The 22,149-nt window shown below is 41.9% G+C and overlaps 1 long non-coding RNA gene across 1 annotated transcript in view; it reads right to left on the minus strand.

Moving 5' to 3' along the window:
- The window catches only part of LOC112547841 (uncharacterized), an 87,858-nt gene extending 68,901 nt beyond the window's left edge, over positions 1-18,957 (minus strand). The window contains exons 1-2 of the long non-coding RNA XR_003091646.2: positions 18,156-18,957; positions 14,035-14,120 (exon numbers count right to left, since the gene is read on the minus strand). This is a non-coding gene — a long non-coding RNA (uncharacterized LOC112547841). The remainder of the gene's footprint in view (positions 1-14,034; positions 14,121-18,155) is intronic.
- Between the last annotated feature and the right edge of the window lie 3,192 nt (positions 18,958-22,149).

A 22,149-nucleotide genomic window follows, 5' to 3' on the forward strand; every position in this document is an offset into this window, starting at 1 on the left:
TACTGCCTCTTGAGATTTTATTAACAACCTTTTGACCCAGCTCATTGAGTCATGTTGTTATGTGAGAATCTTAGTTTTCATTTTTTTAAAAAGCAAGTTTCTAGACATCATGATTGTGCAGAGAAGCTTGAAAATAGGAATTGAGTGCAAGACTCAGCAGTCAAATAAGAGAGACTGAAATTTATTATTTTAAGCCAAAATAATCAGATTGGCTTAAAATAATAATTTTGGGTCTCTCTAATTTGACTGCTAAGTCTTGCACTCAGTTCCTATTTACAAACTTTTCTGCACAATCACGATGTCTAGAAACTTGCTTTTTAAAAAAATGAAAACTAAGATTCTCACATAACAACATGACTCAATGAGCTGGGACAAAAAGGTCATTAATAAAATCTCAAGAGGCAGTAAAACTGGGTGTATTCCTCTAGTACAAGAACAAGTATTATGTTTGGTCTTTGCAAGGAGAGGGTCAGAGAAAGTATTTTGTATTCTCAACCATGTGCACCTGTACTAGGACCAGAAACATTGTGAATGGTTGAGGTGGCAATACTGCTTCCTTTTTACTTTGTTATGAGGAATTAATTGGATGGAGAGGATGCAGGGCCATTTTGCTGGGTCACAGATCCTCTGCTCCCTCCCCCAAATTCTTTGCATTGACCTCTAGAGCCATTCTAGGGAGCAGAAGGAGGAAACACCCCTAAAATCCAATCACATGGAACTGAACAATTCCACACCATCCACAAGTGCATCAGTTACACAGTTCAACACAGGATGTCTTTCAATAATATTTTATAGAAAGAAATAAAGTCATCTGTTTGGCCCTCTCATTTTTTCCTCTTAAAATATAATCTCATATTGGTCTCAAAAGCAAATAAAGATTTTTAAGAGCATCCAATATCACCAATGAAATCCAATGAAAGTTAGGTAATTAACTCCCTTTGAGCAATATATTATCTTTTAGAAGCTTAGAAGATAAACTATGACATTCATAGCAACTCCTTAATTTCAAGTTTATATTTTAACATTAAAATTGCTATGCACAATACACAATGTCAAATACTTTGTTATAAAAATGTATTTGTTGCCATATCTCTCTCCCATCTTAGGTGTATCCTAGATTTTCCTCTAGGTTTAAAGGGAAAACTATAAGCAATTTTATTTTATTTTTTCCCACAGTGCATTAGACAATGCTACAGCTGGTAGCTTCCTCTTTCTATCCACCAGATCCCCAGAGTGTATAATATATTAACTGAGTGTTCCAGAATCATAAAGCCTCACAACATCTCTTTGAGGTACCTGGGGCACAGTCACTGGTGTGTCCCAAAGTAGTAGAGACTTTCGTAAATTTTAGCCTCCATCTCCCTGTAGCATGCTGTTTAAGAGCTTTGCTGAACCAAGTTCTAAATGCATTATCAAGTAGTGATAAAAAGTGGCTCAGTATCATATTTATGGATAGGGATATATGTATATTCTATGTTTATGCAGCAGTAATCAAATACAAGGCATTTTCCAGGAACTAATAAGCAGTTTGAAAGAGCTGATGGTCTCAAACCCACCTGAGGGTCATTAACTCCAGCTGGTCACTACACAGACAAATACCCACCATGAAAGTTATTACTGCTATTATATGCTTACAATAAAAATGCAGGCATATGGATTTTTATAGGCATGATGCAATTGCAAATTGAAATATATTGCATAAGACATGTCTAGAGAATTAATGCCCTATATATTACCCAATTATATTGCTTGAATCATCCCCTAAAATTCCATTCAATTTAAAATAGCTCTTAATCAATTCTATTTTTTTAAAAATCTCCATAATATTTGCCAATGTTATTTACACAAAAAGTGGGGAGACCAAATTAAAGCATAGGTAAGTGTAAGTAAATCATCTGCCTGGCTCTACTTATCTCAATATGCTATTATGTGAAGGATACAAAGTGCAACGCTACATTCTGCTTTCATTATAATACTGAAATATGGTTGGTGATGCAGGGGAGTGAGTGGATCCTAAGAGTCAAGGAATAAATTGGAGTTACCCAGGCTGAGCTCTAAATTATACAATAATTTTGTTCTGTTTTAATTACATTTCTGTTTTTGGAATGTGCAACACAATGTGTGTAATTTACTTGTTTGGGCAAGTTATTGATCTTTACTAGCAATCCCCACCTACTTTTTCTGATGTGCATAAACACACCCTTTTGCTCCTTTAACACTTCATGAGATGCGTGAAACTTTTCAGATGGCAGGTACCCAATTTTACATAATGAAAAGAAAACAGCTACAGTATACATCTCTCTGACTCTCATTTAAAATTACTTTAAAACCAAGGAATGCATGTAAAAGCAGGCTGTGCCCTCATGAGCTGGAGAGAAAACCAAATCAATTATAAAAGAGGGGAACTTCTGAGATTAAGCCAATTCTTAGGAAAAGACACCAGTATTAAGTAAGAGCATTTTCATTTACTTTTTATCTGTAAAAAAATAATCTCATGACTGAATAACCAAGTCCTCAGCACATGTATACTCGTAATGAAGCTTACTTGCAGCCATTTTTCAATATATTTGAGAGCACTCAGCTAAACAGTGTTTCAGCCAGATGATCCTCACTGTGGATTTTGAGGCCTTAAGCAGAATTTAACTGGTACACAGGCATTGTTAGGGTTATTTGCACAGGGATCAATCTCAACCTATGTGTACAAGAGTCACACCTCTGAAATACCCACATTATATTCTCTAGCGGAGCTATAGAGAAATACCTGAGGGTATGTCTACACTACAGTGCTATTTCGAATTAACTTAATTCAAAATAGTTAATTTGAATTAAGCTAATTTGAAATAGCGCATTTACACACAAAAACTATTTTGAAATAGTTATTTTAAATAGCACCTCCACACTAAGCAGACCCTGAACCAAAGTTAAGGCTGGCCAGAACCAGTGCCGGCAGGGCATCAGGTTACGACTTAATGTGTGGGGCTGCTGACTGAGGCTAACTGCGCTCCGTGCTTAAAGGGACCCTACCCCCACCCCAGACAGACAGTTCTCAGGATTCCCCGCTTGCTTGTCTACCTCAATGAGGGACAGGAAAGCAGTCCTGTCTTGGAGTGCCCTGAGTGCCCGCACTCAGGACACCACAGCACTCGGCCACATGGAGCCAGAGCTGCCCCTGGACACGCTGGTGTGTCTCGTGGGGTCATTGCCATCAGCAAGGCTGCACTTGCTGCAGGCTGCCATCCGGAGGGTCTATCGGGGGGCTGTCAGGATCCAGGAGGCCCTGAGAGAGAGCCTCCATCCTGAGGAGCCCTCAGAGCCTCACCCGTCCAAACCTACCGGGGGCTGGTGCCCCATTCCTCCCTCACGTCCTTCCACTTACCCCTCCCTAACCCCCCCCCCCCATTGTCAAATAAAAGATACGTATGTTCAAAAATAGAAACTGGGTTTATTGAACAAAACTGGGGGAGGGGATGAAACTCTGGTGAGAGTGGGGAAAGGAGGCGGGAGAGGGGAGAGGGTGGGAGAGGACAGGGGGAAACCTGGGAGGAGGAAGCTGGAAGGGGGAAGAAGGGGGGGGAAGCTCAGAGCTCAAGGTTGCGGGTCTCGCTGGATCAACTTGATTGTTATGCAAACCTGCTCCTGGGTTCACATGTGGTCTTTGGTGGCCAGGCTGGCAGCTATCCTGCCATAGATGGCCACATTCCTCTGTCTAGTATGAAGATCATGGACATTGGGGGCATCCCCCCAAACCTAAATAATGTCCATCATCGAATTAAATTTGAAATAGTGGTTTGAACTGCAGGTTCATTTCAGTGGCCCAAATGAAAAATTAAAAATACTTTCATTAATTTTGAAATGAAACCCCTTTTTTCTGGATTTTCTTATCCAAATGAAAACCCCAAACCAAAATTGTTTAGGTTGAGTTGAATTGACATTTTTTTTAAAGTCTATTTTTAAATGAAAGTTAATTTATTAAATCTGACAGCACCAGATGGCTGACACCTGGCGAGAACAGGGTATAGTGACTTTCTGAGTGAAAGCCCAGGCAGATACATTCACAAAGAGATGGATTTGGGATGCAGTTAAGGCAGGTTTTTGCATAGCAGTTGGAAACAGCATTTGCGGGGAGCAGCATATTGCTAGCAATTGGAGCAGAGCAGCTTTGCTGGATTTCTGAAAGTGTGAGCACATTAAAACTGTTTTAAATCTATCTTCTATTAAAGCATTAATAGGACTATGTGTACAGTGTAAACAACAACAGATTAAGAAAGAGCCTTAGCTGATGTCCACTCATTCATCTCCCTAGAAGTCACTCCCCTCAAAAATTACCATGGTATTTTCACTTCATTTCCTTGCCTTGGCATTCTAAATATTGCCATTTATAAGTCAAATGGTTGAGGCAACCTTCTGTAACTGGCATTAGAAGATTTCTGCCCAGTGTATGCATAAATGAGTTTCATTGGCTTAATAGCTACTTCCTCTGTCATAAACCCTTCCCACAGGCTTGGCAGCAATTCCCGTGGCTCTGAAACTGGCAGCACATTCTCTGTGGCATGAAGACAAAAGAGAATCATAACATGTGCGAGTGCGGAGGAAGTCTACATCTTAGTGAAAAACCTTGGAAGGGGTTGCAAAAAATTATTAAAAAGGTGTTATTTTTGTTTAGAGTAGGGACGTTAAATATCAGTTAATTGAATAGTGGAGTAGCCTCATGAATTCTTATCGGTTACTCAACTATTCTATAGACCCCAGAGGCGGGGCAAGCAGCCAGTGCACTCTGGCCTCAGTCCTGAGGCTGCTGCTTCTGTATCAAAGGCAGCAGTGTGGAGTATCAGGCAGGAGCTAGTCTGCAAGGGGAGCCAGTTTAAAAACCAGCTCTCCTCACAGACCATCCACCCGCCTGTCACCCAGTGCTGCTGCCTCTAATAAAGAGGTAGCAGTGTGGGGTGGCAGCAGCCCCTGTCTGGGGGGCAGGGTCTGAGCTCCCAGATCCAATGCAAGTTGGAACTGAGTTGGGCTGTTTGCCTGCCCGGATCCTAATACACTTTAAATGCAGAGCAGCAGCAGAGGTAGGTCCCGGAACCATCACAAGTCAGGACTGAGCTGGGCTGCTAGCCAGTCTGTTAAAAAAATTATTGGCATGTGGAGGGGGAGGGAAATGTGTGTCGTCTATAGCATTAACCTATAAGCTTTTGCTTAATGATTAATCAGTTAATCAGCTACACTATTACATCCCTAGTTTAGAGGTAGGTAGGGAAGACTCTCCTACTACCAAAATCCCCAGGCAACTGGTTATAACTGAAATAATTTTCAAGATTCATAACTGATCTAGATTTAAGATTTTGGTGGTTCAGGGCTACATCTGAAGATCAGTAATTGGTGTGAGTGGTTTTTGTGTATACAGCAGAATCCAGCAGCAGCTATGCAGAGTAGATAATGTGCATTGCACTTTCCTTTCATACTGGCTACCTAAAGCTGGCACATATTCAACCTATAACCACAAGTAACTTAAGTAGAATTTATTTTAAATGCTTCTCTAATTTCAGTGCTCAGTGCATTCAGCCACAGCAGAGTTTTGAGCAGACAGCAAGGCACCTCTCCTTAACTTAGTTAGTCCCAAAGAAAAGAAACATCTTTCAGTTACATGCTGTCACTAATTCCATTTCCTAAAACTACACAATATGTTGTGTCATTGTGTAAGGTCTCAAAGCATGGTAAATACCCAGGCAGTCTATAGTAATAAGCCCAACAGTACTGCTTACGGGGGTACTGCTACAGGGTGAGGAGTATGACAGGTTACCAACTCCCCTCATATTTTCTGTGGAATAGAAGGAAAGAAGGAAGGGAAAGAAACACGATGTTGCCACTAGAACACACTAAAAAAGAAAGCTGAATAGTCAACCATCTGCCAAATACCATGGGCAAGATATTAGGTGTAGCCACTCAAACATCATCCTCCAGAAAACAACTCAAGCTAACAGCTGACTCAGGCCTACTGGTACAGGCAGATGACCTGTACAAAAGGGGAAATAATGGCAAAGGAACCCCCAATTATCCAAAATTTACTTAGTTTTGTGCCTACCTTAAAACTCCTCAAATTTTATTCAGCCGCAAACAACTAGATGAATCTTGATAATTTTTGCTTTCATTTGGTTATAGATCAGTAGTAGAAAAACTGCAGCCCACTGGGGTTCCACCTGCAGCCTATGTACTCTCTGCCCTCATCCCACACACACACCTCTCATGCACAGAGGCACGCGAGTCCCACACTTCCTTCTCCCCACCCTCCCTCCCAGTGCTTTTGGAGCAACATGAATCTGCTGATTCACACTTCATCTCTGCTCATGTCTCTCTCTCTCTCCCAGAACTTGAATGCTGTGAATCAGCTGTTTGTGACTGTCCATGCTCTGGGAGGGAGGGGGAGAAGCAGAAATGAGGTGCAAATCAGCAGATTCATGGTTCACCAAAAGTGCTGAGAGAGGGAGAAGTAGGAACTGCAGGGCTCCAATGCCCCAGTGCAATGAGAGGTGTGGGAGAAGGAATTAGAGAGTGAGTGTGTGGGACACAGGTTGCCCACGATTGGCAGTCATGTGGCCCACTGAGACGAAGTTGCCCATCTCTGTTGTAGAGTTGTGTGGGACTTTCATGAAGGATTTTGAGATTGCAAATTTTGGCTTCACTGTGATTCAGAATGAAACCCCAAAATTTCAAAATTCTCCACAAAAGGAAGATTTTTTAAGAGTAATTTCAGATCAACAAGAATGTTTTGATTTTGACTTTAATTTGATGTCACTGTGTGTAAAATAACACATACAATTAATTAAAAGTTCATTTAAAATGAAAAATTATGTTTTAAAAATGTCAGAACAAGACATTTTGACTTGCTGGACTTTTTCCATTTTTTTCCAGAATTAAACTTTGGCAAAATTAGTACAATTTAACAAAGCATTTAGATTACAATAGAACTGCATTTTCTGACAGAAAATGGTTGCAGATAGGATTTTTCCAACCATTTCATGTTTCAGGTTTTCCAGGGAAGCCCTGACTCTTGAGAACAATGGAGCAAAAGGTGCAATTTCTATCTCAGGTAGAACTACTCATGCTAGCCACAGTAAAGGTGGTGCACTAAAAATAAAAGTGTTGTCATGGTAACTCAAGCCATAGGGTGGACTACGTAATCCAAGCACAAGCCCATCTAAAACCCTAACTACATAATTGGGCAGCCAGCCCAGCCAAACACCTGTGCCCACAAATCTATTTTTAGATTTGTAGCTTGCTCAGGGTAGCACAGGTATGTTTACCCAAACTGGAAATTACATGTCCAGGTCCAGTATAGGCATACCACAATAACAGGATTAGCCAGTCTCCCTGCGCTGTTTGCTGGTGAATGTTATAGGTTAATTACTGCTTATTCACTGGAGCAGGTGTTGCTAATCAGACTCTATCCTGAATATAAGCAAGATAATACTAGTCCTGCAGTGGAGGAAGCCCAGCTTTCACTCACTGGACCTGAGGGAAAGGATGTACATACAAAAAGCTTATACTAGAGTTCATATATTGTTTTTATTAAATAAGAGTTTGTAAATTAAACTAGATCCTAGGAAGGCTAAGTGCACTCCATAACAGGTGTTAAGGTTTTCAGAGTTAGAGCTGCAAAGGGCCTTAAGGCTTGTCTGTATTAGTACACCCAGGAAAATTAATCCAAGTTAACTAAAGGTATGACTGGATTCATTAAATCCCTGTGTGGATGGTGTTATTTAGCATTATAGGGACCTTAAGGGTGTGTCTACACAGCACCCTTAGCTTGAAATAAGCTACACAATTTGTGCTACACAAATTGCATAGTTTATTTCAAAATAGCTAATTTTGTAATTTGGCGCTGTCTACACAGCTTCAAATTTTGAAATAACTCACTATTCCAAAATGTACCAGGACATTGGAATAAGCTGCCGATATTTTGAAATCTATTTTGAAATAACAGGCTGCTTCAATAGACATAGAATAGCTATTTCCTGAAATAGCTCCACAGTGTAGACATACCCTAAGTGAGTTTAGTTTAATTAATTCACCCTGAAGTCAGTGAATAAATACAACAGCTAAGTCATGCATCAACTACTGCTTCCTATACTACTCAGATTTCATTGCTAATGCTACTTGTGCAATTGCAATGAGAGCTAGTGAGAATATGTGTACACAAGGCAGAGGGAATCACACCCCTACCTCATAGTATAGAAATAGTCCTAGGCACCAGAGATCTTGAATGCATCCTATGCCCACTCAACTGCTGCACAACCATGGAGGCATCCAAATTCCCTAGGCAACTGAGTATTTGTTGGTTAAGTCTCCTAGCCTTTACTCCCGAAATGCAGATGTTGATGAGATGCTTCAAGCCAGATCTTTACATCCCTTGTGAGCACCCTCATCACTAGATAATTGGCTTTTCTGGGGTAGGTCTCTCATTGTAAAGTGGTTTCACTTCGTATAAATACTTGAATATTCATTGGGGGCAGAGAAAAATACACAGACTGGATAGATTTGTGGTCTAGGCCATGCAAATGGAATAGGGAGAAAATCTAGTTCAAGTCCCTACTCCAAAACAGGGATTTGCATCTGATTTCCTAGATCCCAGATGAGTGCTATAATCACTGAGCTTTTTGACTATAACGGAGTTGGGGGTCTCTCATGGGGGAGGATTCATGAGAAAGGACTGACCTGACTGAGGCACCTAATTCTAGGGCTACGTCTACACTGCAGGCTTTTTGCGCAAGAACTATTGTTCTTGCACAAAAACTTGCGGAACGTCTACACTGCACACGTGTTCTTGCGCAAGTAAATTCATCATAAAGTGTCGGAACAGAGGGCTTCTTGCGCAACAGTTATTCCTCTCCGCACGAGGAATAAGCCCTCTTGCGCAAGAGCTCTTGCATAAGAAGGCGGTGTGGACGGGCAACAGGGGCTTCTTGCGCAAGAAATCCCTATGGCTAAAATGGCCATCAGAGCTTTCTTGCACAAGAGAGCATCCACACTGCCATGGATGCTCTTGCGCAAAAGCACATCTCTTGTGCAAAAGCCCATGGCAGTGAGGATGCGCTCTTGCTCAAGACCTTTTGCGCAAGAACTCCTACACAAAACAGTTCTTGCCCAAAAAGCCTGTAGTGTAGATATAGCCTGGGTGCACAGCTGAGAGCCCTCAGCAGACAAAGATTACTCTCCATCCCAGAGATAGGCCCCTAACTCCCTTTGCATTTGCTGCTCATTAGCATTTCCTACTGCTCAGCTTAAGCAGCTCACCACGCTGCTGTCTCGCTGGCTTCTGTGAATCCCATTGTTATTCACCTAACTTGGCCCATACTTTGTATAGGAAATATGGATACTGGACCTTAGGGGTGGGGGCTGCTGCATGCCCTATTTTGAAGCAGTTTCCATCATAGATGGTCTGGTTCAATGACTCTCAGTACCCACGCTATATCAATTGTTCCAGAACTCTAATAGGGAGTCTAACTCAAAACTAAGGGTCCAGCAGGGCATTTCAACTTCAGGCCTTGCAACTCTGAGCATTGTGGATCCAGCCCTCAGTACAATATTTGCTTTCCCCCATCCTTCACCTGTCTTATGTATTTAAGGCTTTGTCTACACTTAAAGTGCAGCCGTGGCAATGCTTTAAATGGAAAGTGCAGTCATGGCAGGACCCCCACTCAGTGCTCTATGTAAAGCCACCTCTACAAGGGAAGTAGTTAACAGCATGGCTTCCAGTGCTATAGCATGGTTCACACTAGTGTTTTACAGCCCTGTAGCCCGCTGCAATCAAGGGGAGTGTTTTTTCACACCGCTGAGCCAGAAAGTTGCAGTACTGTAAAGTGCCATTGTAGACGTGGCCTATGGTGCCTCAGTCTCATTTGGAGTCACTATAAGACAAATAACTCTTAGAAAAAAATAACATTAGCAATTACAGCATGGCACATGTGTAAACTGATTTATTCTGGCAACACTAACAGGGGATGAGACCTGTGTCTTGCATATACCATGGATGTTAACATAGAGTTCCTTCTCTCACAGCAGCTTTATAGTGGTAACTCCACTATATTCGCTCCATATTTACACAAGAAAACAATGGGATCCATGGGATACTGTGGAGTCTTGTCTACATAACCCTGCAGTTTACACTATGAAGCAATAGATTACAGCATGCAACAAAGTGCTAAGATATAATTACCCTGTGTGGACGTAGCTGACACAAACTAAAAGGTACTAATGGCATGCTAAAATGGTCCTATTTGAAGAGTTGCTTAATAGGCCACCCTATTCATGCCATAATCTATCACATCCTATTGCCTAATTAATTAAGGTCTTTTTAATTAGTGGAATTTTAGTACAGACTGCAATCTAAAACAAATACAAAAGTACAACTACTTGAAGAGAATTTATCAAAGCTGTAATATCTATTGCCATAGCTGTTTCATTCTAGATCATTAACTACCAACCCTATCATTAAGAGCAATGAGCCAATCTCAGTTATTAATATTTTAAAAACAGTACTTAGTATGTATTTTGTGTAAAAACTTTTGACTTGTTTTAAAATGCATAATTATAGTAATTGTCTCCTAAATTTATTCCAGAGAATTCAGTGTATGCTTGGATTTAGCCTAGTTATAAAGGCTAAATCAAACTCTAGAGAAAGGCCATTTATATTTTGGGTTGATATTTCTGAATCTTTCATGTAGTTCAGATCAAGTGATAGAAGGCTGTTTCATTATCTCACTTTGACATCTTTGCTGACTTCAGTGGACTGCTGACCTCAAACAAATTACAGTTCTAGAAATTCATTTGAAGGGCCTGTGAAAAATTTTGCACAGAAAGATAAAACGGCAAGCACAGATAATATCTTGCTTTTGATTCAGCAGTGCAAAGCAGTCTTTAGACTGCTGGGATAGCCCCATGCAAAACTTTATTGACATCAACAGAAGTTCATACTAAATGTGTAATGGATATTTGCACTGCTAATTTGAGATGCAAAGCCAAGAGTAAAGTAATACCAACAAAAATCTCAATAAATGAAGTTTTGTCATAATAAAACTCCAGGATAACAGCTGGGTTGTAGAGAGAGAAAAAGTTTAGTTTGCTTTGTCACTTGGTTTTGCTGAGTAAATTAGGATTAGTCATAATCTACATAGGGACATTCAGGAAAGTTATGGTGAATTAACTAATGGTATGAACTCAATGCACATAAATTAAAGAGCATTAAACACTCCAAAGTGGATTACTTATGACAATTGAGGCTACTTTACTCCTAAAAGAAGAGGCTTTTATTTATGCACATGAACTTCTCAGTGTAGTTGATTCACCTTCACTTACCTGCACCTCGTGGCCTTAGATATTTCAGTTTGTATTGGATGCATAGCATACAACAGAGAGTGAAACCCTGCAAGGTGCTGAAGGCCCACAAATTCCACCCATTTCAATGGAGCACTTAGTGCTTCACTGATTTATCAGTGACTCTTGGGCTACGTCTACACTGGCCCCTTCTCCGGAAGAGGCATGCTAATTTAGAACTTTGGAATAGGGAAATCCGTGGGGGATTTAAATATCCCCCGCGGGATTTAAATAAACATGGCCGCCGCTTTTTTTCCGGCTTGGGGAAAAGCCGGAAAAAAGCATCTAGACTGGCGCGATCCTCCGGAATAAAGCCCTTTTCCGGAGGATCTCTTATTCCTACTTGCAAGGGATTTATTTAAATCCCGCGGGGGATATTTAAATCCCCCGCAGATTTCCCTATTCCAAAGTTCTAAATTAGCATGCCTCTTCCGGAGAAGGGGCCAGTGTAGACGTAGCCTTGGTTACTGACATCACAAGCTGCAGACTTTGGAAGATAATGGAAATACTGGGGTGGCGGGAAACCAGTAATTTGGTAAACCAGTAGGCAGTCCATTGGCTCTTTTAGGAAACAAAAAAGTGCCATAATTAAGGCAGAAGTTGTGTATCAGTTGGAGTTCATATCCAGAAATCGTATTACAGGTTCCATAGGGTAATTCTTCCATATGAAAAGCCACACAAAATGTGAAAGCCCAGAAATGACCCACATAGGGATGCAGCCACTTCACTGATGCCATATATTCTATTTTGCCCTCACATCATTCAGCTAAGTTATATCCCCTCACTGTGTTCTGAAATGCATTATATATGTATGCATATTTAATTAGAATTAAAGATTTCAAAATTTATTTCATCAGGCTGCAATAGCATATGCCAGAATTTCACATTTTTTCTGCTAGTGTGAGTTTTTGATTGAATACCAAGCTGTTTCTATGAGTCAAAAGGAAAACATTATCTTTGGGGTTATTGAATGTGTTATATAAGATGCTTTACAATACATTTAAGTAAGTATAGAAAGACATTGCTATGTTTACCATAATGTTTTCTATTATGTTTACTGCATTGTAAAAACAAAGTAATAGATTATGATTTTAGAATTGTAGCATACTGGAGACTGTAAAATCCTATCTTGCTATCAAAATATCAATCTTCAAATAAAATGTTCTTCTCTTCATGCATATTTATGCTCAACATACGGAGGAAAGTTAAGGTTGGGTGGGGAAGTGTAACTTTCCTCCCACATGGTGAAGCATCAGATAGCAACTGATACGGTTTCTGATTGCATGAACGTAGAAAAGAAATGTATAAAACTGTCAGGATAAAAGATAAAGTGTCTTGTTGAGAAGCATTCCCTCCTGCTTAACTATCAGTTTGTTTCCTACATAGGTTTTCCTCCTTTCGGTTCTTTCTCATATTGATTGGCACTTGACTATCATTGCTGATTGCAATTATCTACTGCTTTCTAAAAATTCTGTCATACTACTGCATTCTTTTCAAACTTGAGTTTAATATTCCAGTTAGACCTAAATCAAAATTCCACATCCAAACTTGCTTGAATTTATTTTTTTTTGGGGGGGGGGGGGGACATGGCAAGATTGGTATGGATGGAGGGTCCCAAAGAGCCACACTGAGGTTACTCAGTTAGGGTGAACTGCAAAGCATAGGGCAGACAATCCCCAAAGCTGGTGGAAATGCCGATACTTAGAGTAGGTGCAACACTGACTTGGTAAATCTTGAGTTCCTCCACCAGTAATGGAATTTACACCATTGAAGATTAGGTGCTATAAAGCTCTGCTCCAACAAGCCCTTGCTTTGCCCCCAGAATGTCCACTTCTGCCCCTTACATTAAGGGTGGGAGGAATTTCTATTAAGATTAAATGAGACCAGAGAATAGTGTCTCTTTTTGTCTAAACCTCAACTAGGGTTACAAGATATCAGTCTTTAAAAGGCATAATATTTAGGAAAGTAGTCACTGTCACTAACCCAGAACATTTGCTTTGCGTTTTCATGAAGGGGTAATTTGGAATGTGGGGGGAGGGAAGAGAAATGAATCCACGTTAGCGGCAGGTTGATTTTAAATAAGTGGCTGTGTGAAGCTCCTCAGTAGTTTGCAATGGAGAGATGGCTTAGTGGATATTGGATATATGATGTGCTACAAAGGTGCACAACCAGACACCTGTACTTTATGGCTCTTCAGTTTTTCACACAGATATCACTTCCACAAGAGTGTGTGGGAGACAAACAGCTAGCCAATGTTTTGTTCCTTTTGAGTCATGTATGATTAAGTCAAAGCAGAACTCTCTATTAAACATTCAATATTTATCAGATTGCTGTTGCTGCTGAGCCATGAGAGTAAAATGAGCCAGGAAAAAAAATATTCATTATTATGTTCACATTTGGATTATGCCTTAATATTTTCTCTGGGAATCCGCCCTCACAGTTGAGAGATGGTGCCTTATGTCTGCCAGAAGTCTACATCTCACCACTGGCAACTAATTTTTTTAAGAGTAAATACATGCTGCTGCAAATAAATCCATGTATCAAGGACTTATGTTAAAAAAGTATATGCGACAATGAACATGTACATTAGCTGTTCTGAATTGTCACTGTTAATTTTCTGAAGTAATAGGCCCAGACCACTGGAACTGAAGTTTATACAATCCTTACCTTTCTTATGTCAGAGCAGTCAACAGAAAATTCCAGTCATCACTGAGTGGCTATCAATGATTTTCTTTTGAAAATTGCATTGTTATCTGTAGGTGGAAGACAACGCACAAATGTAAATTGTCACTTTAAATCCCAATCTGAAATACATTCTAGTGCAACCGCCTCCCTTACTGGCTTATTTGCCTTGCTTTTAGTCTAATAATCAGTATGATTAAACTTGTCTATTGCTTTTGGAGGGGGTAGGGAGGTAATACGCTCAGAATTATTTTTGCATTGATTCTGGCAAGTACCCACTGTGGCATTTATTGAAACAAAATATCTTAGGAAAGCTGAAACTACTTTCATACTAAGCTATTAAAATAAAAAAATCTGAAAATGTAATGCTTTTTTCCCTGCATTCACTTGAATGTAATACATGTGATTAAGAAATTTTAGATACAGAAAATAAATGAAGGTAAGGTGACCTCTGATTTCCATATTAAAGCTCCTAGAATCAATTGATGTATTTTACTGAACATGCAGATTGTAGCACTACGCGTTTCCATAATTAATCTTATTTTTTAACATCAAATTCTTTTCAGAGAAAGGACTTGCATTACCACCCATGAATAAAAAGGACACTGTTAAAAAAATCTCTCTCTCTTTTTTGGTCTTATGAAAAATCTTGGTTTTCAAAGGAAGGACTGCATGTGAGGTGGGACATACTAACACAAGATATTAAAAAAAAAGACATGAACAAGTTGCTCTGTGTTTCTTTTATGTCACATTCCATTTTCACAGTTCATGAAAAAATGCTTCTATATTTGTAGTTTTACTGTGAAACCAGGAATGCAATTGAAAGAAAGAGCCAAGATGTAGGAAGTGTAATGTTGGCAGGCTCTCCCCTCTCACTTGAAGGCAACACTATTCTGCAACGGGAGAAGACAGCTAACGTTTTACCTTCTTTCCAACTGAGCAGCTCCCATCATTTTGTGGCATGAGATTCCTCTTTAGAGGGCAGACATCTCCATCCCCTGAACTTGGCAGATTTTTCACTTCAAAAGTTTAATAAATTTAGAAGTGTTGCTATATCCATCTTTGTATGGTACATGTATATCTTCTCAGAAAGATAAACACTTTGTAGTTTCCATACTGGCCACCCATATCAACTCAGGTAATCGTTTAAGTGAAATCAACACCTACTTGATTTTTTAAAGTTTATCTTGGAATGTCTGCTCTTACAAAGTGTTATTGTAATGGTGGTCACTTACCACCAAGGCACATCGTCTTCTAAGGGCCCAAAGTTGGAGAGCTTGTTCTCGCCAATGCCTGCTGCAGGCCCCTCTGTCTTTGTACCTCACTATAGCTGAGAAGGGCGGATCTAAACCCTGTCCCATGTAACAATGTCTAGATGCAGACTCAAGTCCCAAAAACCTCAACCAATTCTCTGGACATTGCTTCCTAGGAATTAATTGCCTTTCGCCACCTCTGACAGCAAGCACATTCCTGCCTGTTTGAAACCTTCTTGAGGCCTCCAGCCTCAATCTCTAGCACTTTAGCCATTCACAGCAGCTAGGTTCCTCTCCTACACTGAACTCTCCCAGAATATTTAAAAGACACAGGTGCCCGTTTAGTCCTGCCTTCTCTGTCTGACCACTTGTCCAGGTGAAGTGAATGTGACTACTTGAAACTTTCACTCCATCACAGCCAGTGTAGGTCCTGTGGTTATTTACTATTAGGCTATGTCTAGGCTACAGGCTTCTTGTGCAAGAAGCTTTTTTCAGAAGAGATCTTCTGAAAAAACTTTTTGCACAAGAGAGCGTCCACAGTGCAAAAGCGCATCGAAAAAGAGATGCACTTTTCAAAAGATCGTGTCCAGGCTGACTGGATGCTATCTCACATGTAAGCAGCTAATTACTATGGACAGAATGGTGACAAGGGCACCTGTGCTTTTTCCTCTTTCCTCTTCTTCTTAAAAAAACTCCCTCTTCCCCATCCACAAACACGCCTTTTTGCAAAAGAGCTCTTTCGCAAAAAGGCTTCTTCTTCGTAGAATGAAGATTACCAATTCTGCAAAAAGCCCTCTGGTCTTTTGATTCACTGTCAAAAGAATGCACTTGCAGTGTGCATGTAACTCAAGTTTTGTTGGAAAAACAGCTGTTTTTCCGACAAAACTCTGTAGTCTAGACGTAGCCTTAGATATAGACTGGAGCCATGAAATACATATCTATATCCAGATCCAGAACCACTCTTAATTTGAGGGGAGTGAGATTTGATTCAGAGTTCTTGCATGGACCCATTTCTAGTATATAGGAAAGTAACAATTTTTATGTTACAGTGTTGCCAGGATCTCCATAAAATAGTGGCAACAAGCAACAAAATGTGCTCATAGTTGCATAGATGCCATGAAACAGAGCTTTGCCCAAACGCTTCAAGCAGAATTAAAAAAACTCTGAGGTATATTACTGAGGATGTTGTGGTACACCATTCAAGCCAAAATGAACTTATTTTAAGTAATGAGGTGTTGTCATTTATATTGCTATCTCTAATGTATTCATGGCTATTGAGCTAATCAACCAAATTATTTGAAAAATCCTTAGACATCTTACTATGAAATAAATTAAGTTATAATAGCTGTAACAGCTTCTTTAGTAATTGACTCCTCCATAATAGAGGTATTTTAGGTGAAAAGGAGAGAGGCAGGATTTGGGATATTTTATAAAAAAATTATTTTGGACACTGTTAAGTTAGTGTTGGGAAAGTATTTTTCTTTGTTCAGATTATATTTAGTGCATCATTCATATTTTCCTGTAGTAGCAATTACCATTCAACTTTCTGGTTGTAAAATATTTTAATAGTTTCACAATATAGGCAAAAATTTTACAAGAACATTATATACAATTAAAAGGTATTATGTATATTCATTCAAACAGTAAATACAGCCAAATATTTTAACTGTGTAAAGATTTGGCTGAAAAGCTTGTCGAAGTTCTAAAAATGAATTGAATGCTAACTCATTGAAGGACCAGAATTATATAGACCAAAAGTGTCTGTGTAATAAATGTTCTTTCTTTTTGACAAGGTAGAAGTAGAAGAATCTTTATTTATTTATTTTAAATCTAGTAGCTTTTGTATAAAACAACTACCTGGAAGATTTAAAGGAGCTACTTGAATTTTAGCTATTTTTATTGTAAAGTTCAGACAATTTCTCACTGTTTGTCTCTACTTGACTTCTTTAAAATCTTTTGCTTGGGGTCTTACTCACAACACATTGAAATGAAAATTCCTCATTGTGACATTTGTATGATGAAGTACAAATATAACTAATACAAAAAAATCAGTTATTTCCTGCATTTCCATAAAAAAATTCCAACTTTTGTAATTTTTACTTAAATTTTCCAATTATGGGCCATAGCTTTAAGAATAACAGATGTTGGTCATCTCTGTGATCATCAGAAGGCTCATCTTTCAAATCTCCTTAAAAGTCACCTATGCAACAACACCTAAAAAACACCTGACATTGCTTAGGAATCAGTGTACTATGACACCTTTTCATTACACATATCTAAATTGTCTTGTTCCTTGTAGTACCCACATATGTTCATTGTTGCCACCAGCTGTCTCCTTCCTAATATGTAGATTATAAACTCTTGGGGCAGGAACGATCTTTATGTTGCGTGTACAGTGTGCATAGCACAATGGAGCCTGATCCTCAACTGGGGTCTTTAGGTTCTGCCATAAAATAAATTAAAGATAATAAAGGCTGTGGGAAGAATAAAAGCAGTAAAATCTAAAATCATTGGGGAAGCCACTTGAGAGCTAGAAATCAGACTGGAGAAGAGAAGCCAGGAATAGGAAGTTGGTTGAGCTAGGAGCAGGACAAAGGAAGAAAGAACAATTTAATTGGATTAGAACTCTGGATGAAATTCAGAGAACTATCCAGACTGTTGCATGCTTATCCTAACTTTAAATATTTTCCCAAAGCTTTGAAAGAGAAGAAAAGTATCCTCCCACAGATTTTTAATGGAGATTTCTGTCATTTAGAGTGACAACCCATCAAGAAAGACAATGTTCTCCCTGCGTATTGAGCCTGGTAAGGGAAGTGTACCATGCCAGAAGCACAATATAAACAAACCACATACCTGATACTGTAGAAAACTGACAAAAATTGGAGACCTTGCAAAAAGCTTTACAAACACTTGAAGAGAACTTGACCAGATTCAGCTCTTTTGGCAGTGAGTCTCAAACTGGTACTGACACTCAAACACTCTTGAAATACTGCAACAGAGACAACATCAGCTATTTGGTGTTAAGGAAATCAGCATTTTTCTCTTTTTCCAGAAAAAAAATTAAAAAGTTAACAAAAGTCCTGGATTTAATAGACTCAAATATATCCAATCACTTCCTGAATGGACAGGTATGGAAAATAAGGGAGATGTGTCATTTTTTATGATTTCAATATGTAGCCCAGTTTACCTGTTTGATATTATCCTGCCTAGATGGGTGAAATTTAATCAAAGGAAGCTGTTGGGGGAAACAACGGAAAATGAAATGTCAGAAATAAGACACCTGTGGTGAATAACCTCCAGTTAACATAACAATGACTAGGCAAGAGGGAAGATTCTCTTTTCCGGGAACTAGGCAGTTATACAGGTGGGCTGTCCCAGCTGAATACCTAGAGACGGAAAAGACATAAACAGCTAAAAGCCCCCTAGACAAGGATGGTGGTGGTTAGCATCTGCCCAGAACCAGGGTGAAGTAGACATGCAGTAAGGGCATGTGGCTTTAGCCCTCTAAGGTGCCAGGTAGGATTCAATATGTCCTGCTGATGGCCAGCATCAATTTGCTCTACAAATAAAGCTTTGTTTATAAAAAGCTGATTTTGAGACATTTTAAGCAGCCACAGGTCCCTAGAGAGACAAGGTTTACAGGTACCAAGTGATTAGAATTGTCAGATTTACATGATTAAGAAACAGAGAGGTCTGATAATTGGTGTTTGCTGGGAGTGGCACCTCATGGTCAGGGAGTTAGGCCCTTCAACAGTTAGAAGGGCAGGGAGTTTGGTGGGAACAGGCAGGTCCTCCCACCCCACCAGACTCCTGCTCAAGAACCTGTGTGCGGGCTCCGAAAAGTCTGACACCCTGGAGTGCTTTATGGCTGCCCTGCATTCCCTACCACAGCTCTCGTGTCCCCAGAGAAGGACATTCAACAGAGACTAAAAGAGGTCTAAAGTACAGCTCAATCTGTGACTGTAGCAACAGGTTACAAATGTGGTGGCACACATTCTGTTGTGGAACTTAGACACACACCTAGAAAAAACAGGAGATGAGACAGCAATGGAACAAATCAGACTATAGTTCTACTTGAGAATTCTCCTAGCACATTTTCCTAGCGTCTCGCAAATTATAGATCAAGAGAAACTAGATCTGGAGCGCTCTCTCTCCACTCTGTTCCATCAACTCTGATCCATAAGTGAAACAGACTCAAATTCTTTTACTTCAATGACAAAAAGAAGACTTTACTCCTAACACTGAGTGCCCTGTATTCTCTGTCATCTAGTACAAGCCCTCATATTTGCAAAGAAAAACTTGAACATGTGAATCAAGTGTTACCAATGCAATGGCATCTTCCGGAGTTTGCAAACAGCCCAAAATTGCAGCTCTAAGAGGTGTAAACTGCACTATGCATCGCAATGGAGTATCAGCTTCAAGTTATACTCCATAAGGGGAATCAGTGCTATGCTAATGGAAGTCTACCCGGGTTAATCTACACTACAGCGCTAAGTCGAACTAACTTAGTTCGAATTAGTTAATTCGAACTAAGCTAATTTGAACTAACGCATCTAGAACTAAAAACTAGTTCGAATTAGCATTTTGCTAATTCGAACTAGCGCGTCCACACTGATTGGACGCAGGGGCGCATTTAAGGGCGGCTGAAACAGGTTCCGGCAGGGCATCAGGTCAGTAGTTGCTTTGTGTGGTTGCTGTCTGAGGCTATCTGAGGCTCGAGCTTAAAGGGACCCCCACTGGACAGCTGGTTCTCAGCTTTTCCTGCTTGCTTGCCAACCTCGCTGAGGGACAGCAAAGCGTTGGTCTCTGTGCCCGTCTGTGTCGGTGCTTCCCTTCGGGGATGCTGCCGCAGGTGGCAACATGGAGCCAGAGCTCGCCCTGCACCTTCTGCTGCACTTTCTGGACTTGCTGCTGCAAGCCTGCCAGCAATGGCTCGAGGCTACCTGGCACCTCCTGGTGCACGTCAGCCCCCTGCCTTTCCGCCTGGCCGCCCTGGGGGCCGTGGAGGAGCCGCGGCGGCACCCCGGCACCGGCGTGCCCCGCCGCATCTGGTGTCTGGACACCAGCAGTGACTGGTGGGACCGCATCGTCCTGGAGCGCTGGGAAGACCGACAGTGAACCCAGAACTTCAGGATGAGGAGGGACACCTTCCTGGAGCTCTGCGAGTGGCTCGCCTCTGCCCTGCGCAGAAGGGACACTTGCATGAGGCCCGCCATCCCCCTCCAGAAGTGGGTGGCCATCACCCTCTGGAAGCTCTCCACGCCGGACAGCTACTGATCCATCGGCAACCAGTTCGACGTGGGGAGATCCACCGTCGGAGCGGTGCTCATGCAGGTATGGCACTCGTCGGCCACTGCGCCGGGGGGGGAGGAGGGCTGCAAGCAGGGGATGGGCCGCCCCAGGGACAAAGGGGGGGCCGGAAGAGGCGCCGGAGGGGTCGGTCTGTCCCGGCCGTACTACACTCTGCCAGGGGGGTTGCTTCCGGGAGTGGGGCACGGGGCACTGCCAGTGAACGAATGCTCCCAGCCACCCGGGCGCCCCACAAATTGGCGCTTTGCTGTGTCTCTCTCTGCAGGTGGTCAAGGCCATCAACTGGGTGCTGCTCCGCAGGGTGGTCCGCCTCGCCGACCCAGACGCCGTCATCCGGGGATTCGGCGCCCTCGGCTTCCCCTACTGTGGGGGGGGGTCCATCGACGGGACGCACATCCCCATCCGTGCCCCGGAACACCAGGCGTCCCGGTACATCAACCACAAGGGGTACTTCTCCGTGATCCTGCAGGCCATGTGTGACCACTGGGGACAGTTCACGGACATTAATGTGGGCTGGTCCGGCAAAGCACATGACGCCTAGGTGTACCGCGACTCCTCCATGTGCCAGCGGCTGCAGGACGGGACCTTCTTCCCCGACCACCACATCAGGTTCGGGGACGTGGACATGCCCGTCTGCCTGGTGGGGGATGCCTCCTACCCACTGCAGCCGTGGCTGATGAAGCCCTACACGGGGCACCTCAATCCCTCCCACCAAGCCTTCAATGCCAGGCTGACCAGGGCCCGCATCGTGGTGGAGGGGGCCTTCGGGCGACTGAAAGCCCGCTTTCGATGCCTCCTCACCCGTCTGGACCTGGCCGAGCACAACATCCCTCCCGTGGTGGCAGCATGTTGTGTGCTCCACAATTTATGTGAGAGAAAGGGGGAGGCTTTCCGGATCCGGGAAGCCCTGCGGGAGAGCTTCCTGTTGGAGGAAGAGGACTGACCTCTTCCTTGCATGCCCCATTGGGGCTTTCTTCCACCCAACCCTCCTTCCCCTTTCCCCTCCCTACCTACTGTCAAATAAAGACACCTGTTTTTCAAACAAAAACGTCTTTTTATTTTACATAACTGGGGTGGGGGGAGGGAGGAAGAAGGGTGGGAGATGGGAGGGGGAAACCTGGGACGAGGGAGCAGGAAGGGGAGGGAAGGGAGGAAGGAAAAGGAAAGCTCAGGGGTGGGAGTCCGGCTGCCTCTCCCGTCTCGCGACACTGCAGGTCCAGGGACGTTGGTGGGGAATGGTTGTGGAGGGTGGGGCAGGAGGGATGGGGGGTGTGGAGGAAGCAGGAGCGGGAGCAGGAGGGGGTTAGGGGGCAGTAGAGTTTGCCTGGTGTTGGCCAAAGTGGCCACCAGGGAAGCTGGGAAGGGCTAGCCTCCCACTAGTTCGAATTAAGGGTCTACACAGCCCTTAATTCGAACTAGTAAGTTCGAACTAGGCTTAATCCTCGTGGAATGAGGATTACCTAGTTCGAACTAAGCACTCCGTTAGTTCGAATTAAATTCGAACTAATGGAGCGCTAGTGTAGCGCCTATGAAAGTT

This window comes from Pelodiscus sinensis, chromosome 7 (genome assembly GCF_049634645.1).
Source record: "Pelodiscus sinensis isolate JC-2024 chromosome 7, ASM4963464v1, whole genome shotgun sequence".
In the NCBI taxonomy this organism is placed as follows: Eukaryota; Metazoa; Chordata; order Testudines; family Trionychidae; genus Pelodiscus; species Pelodiscus sinensis.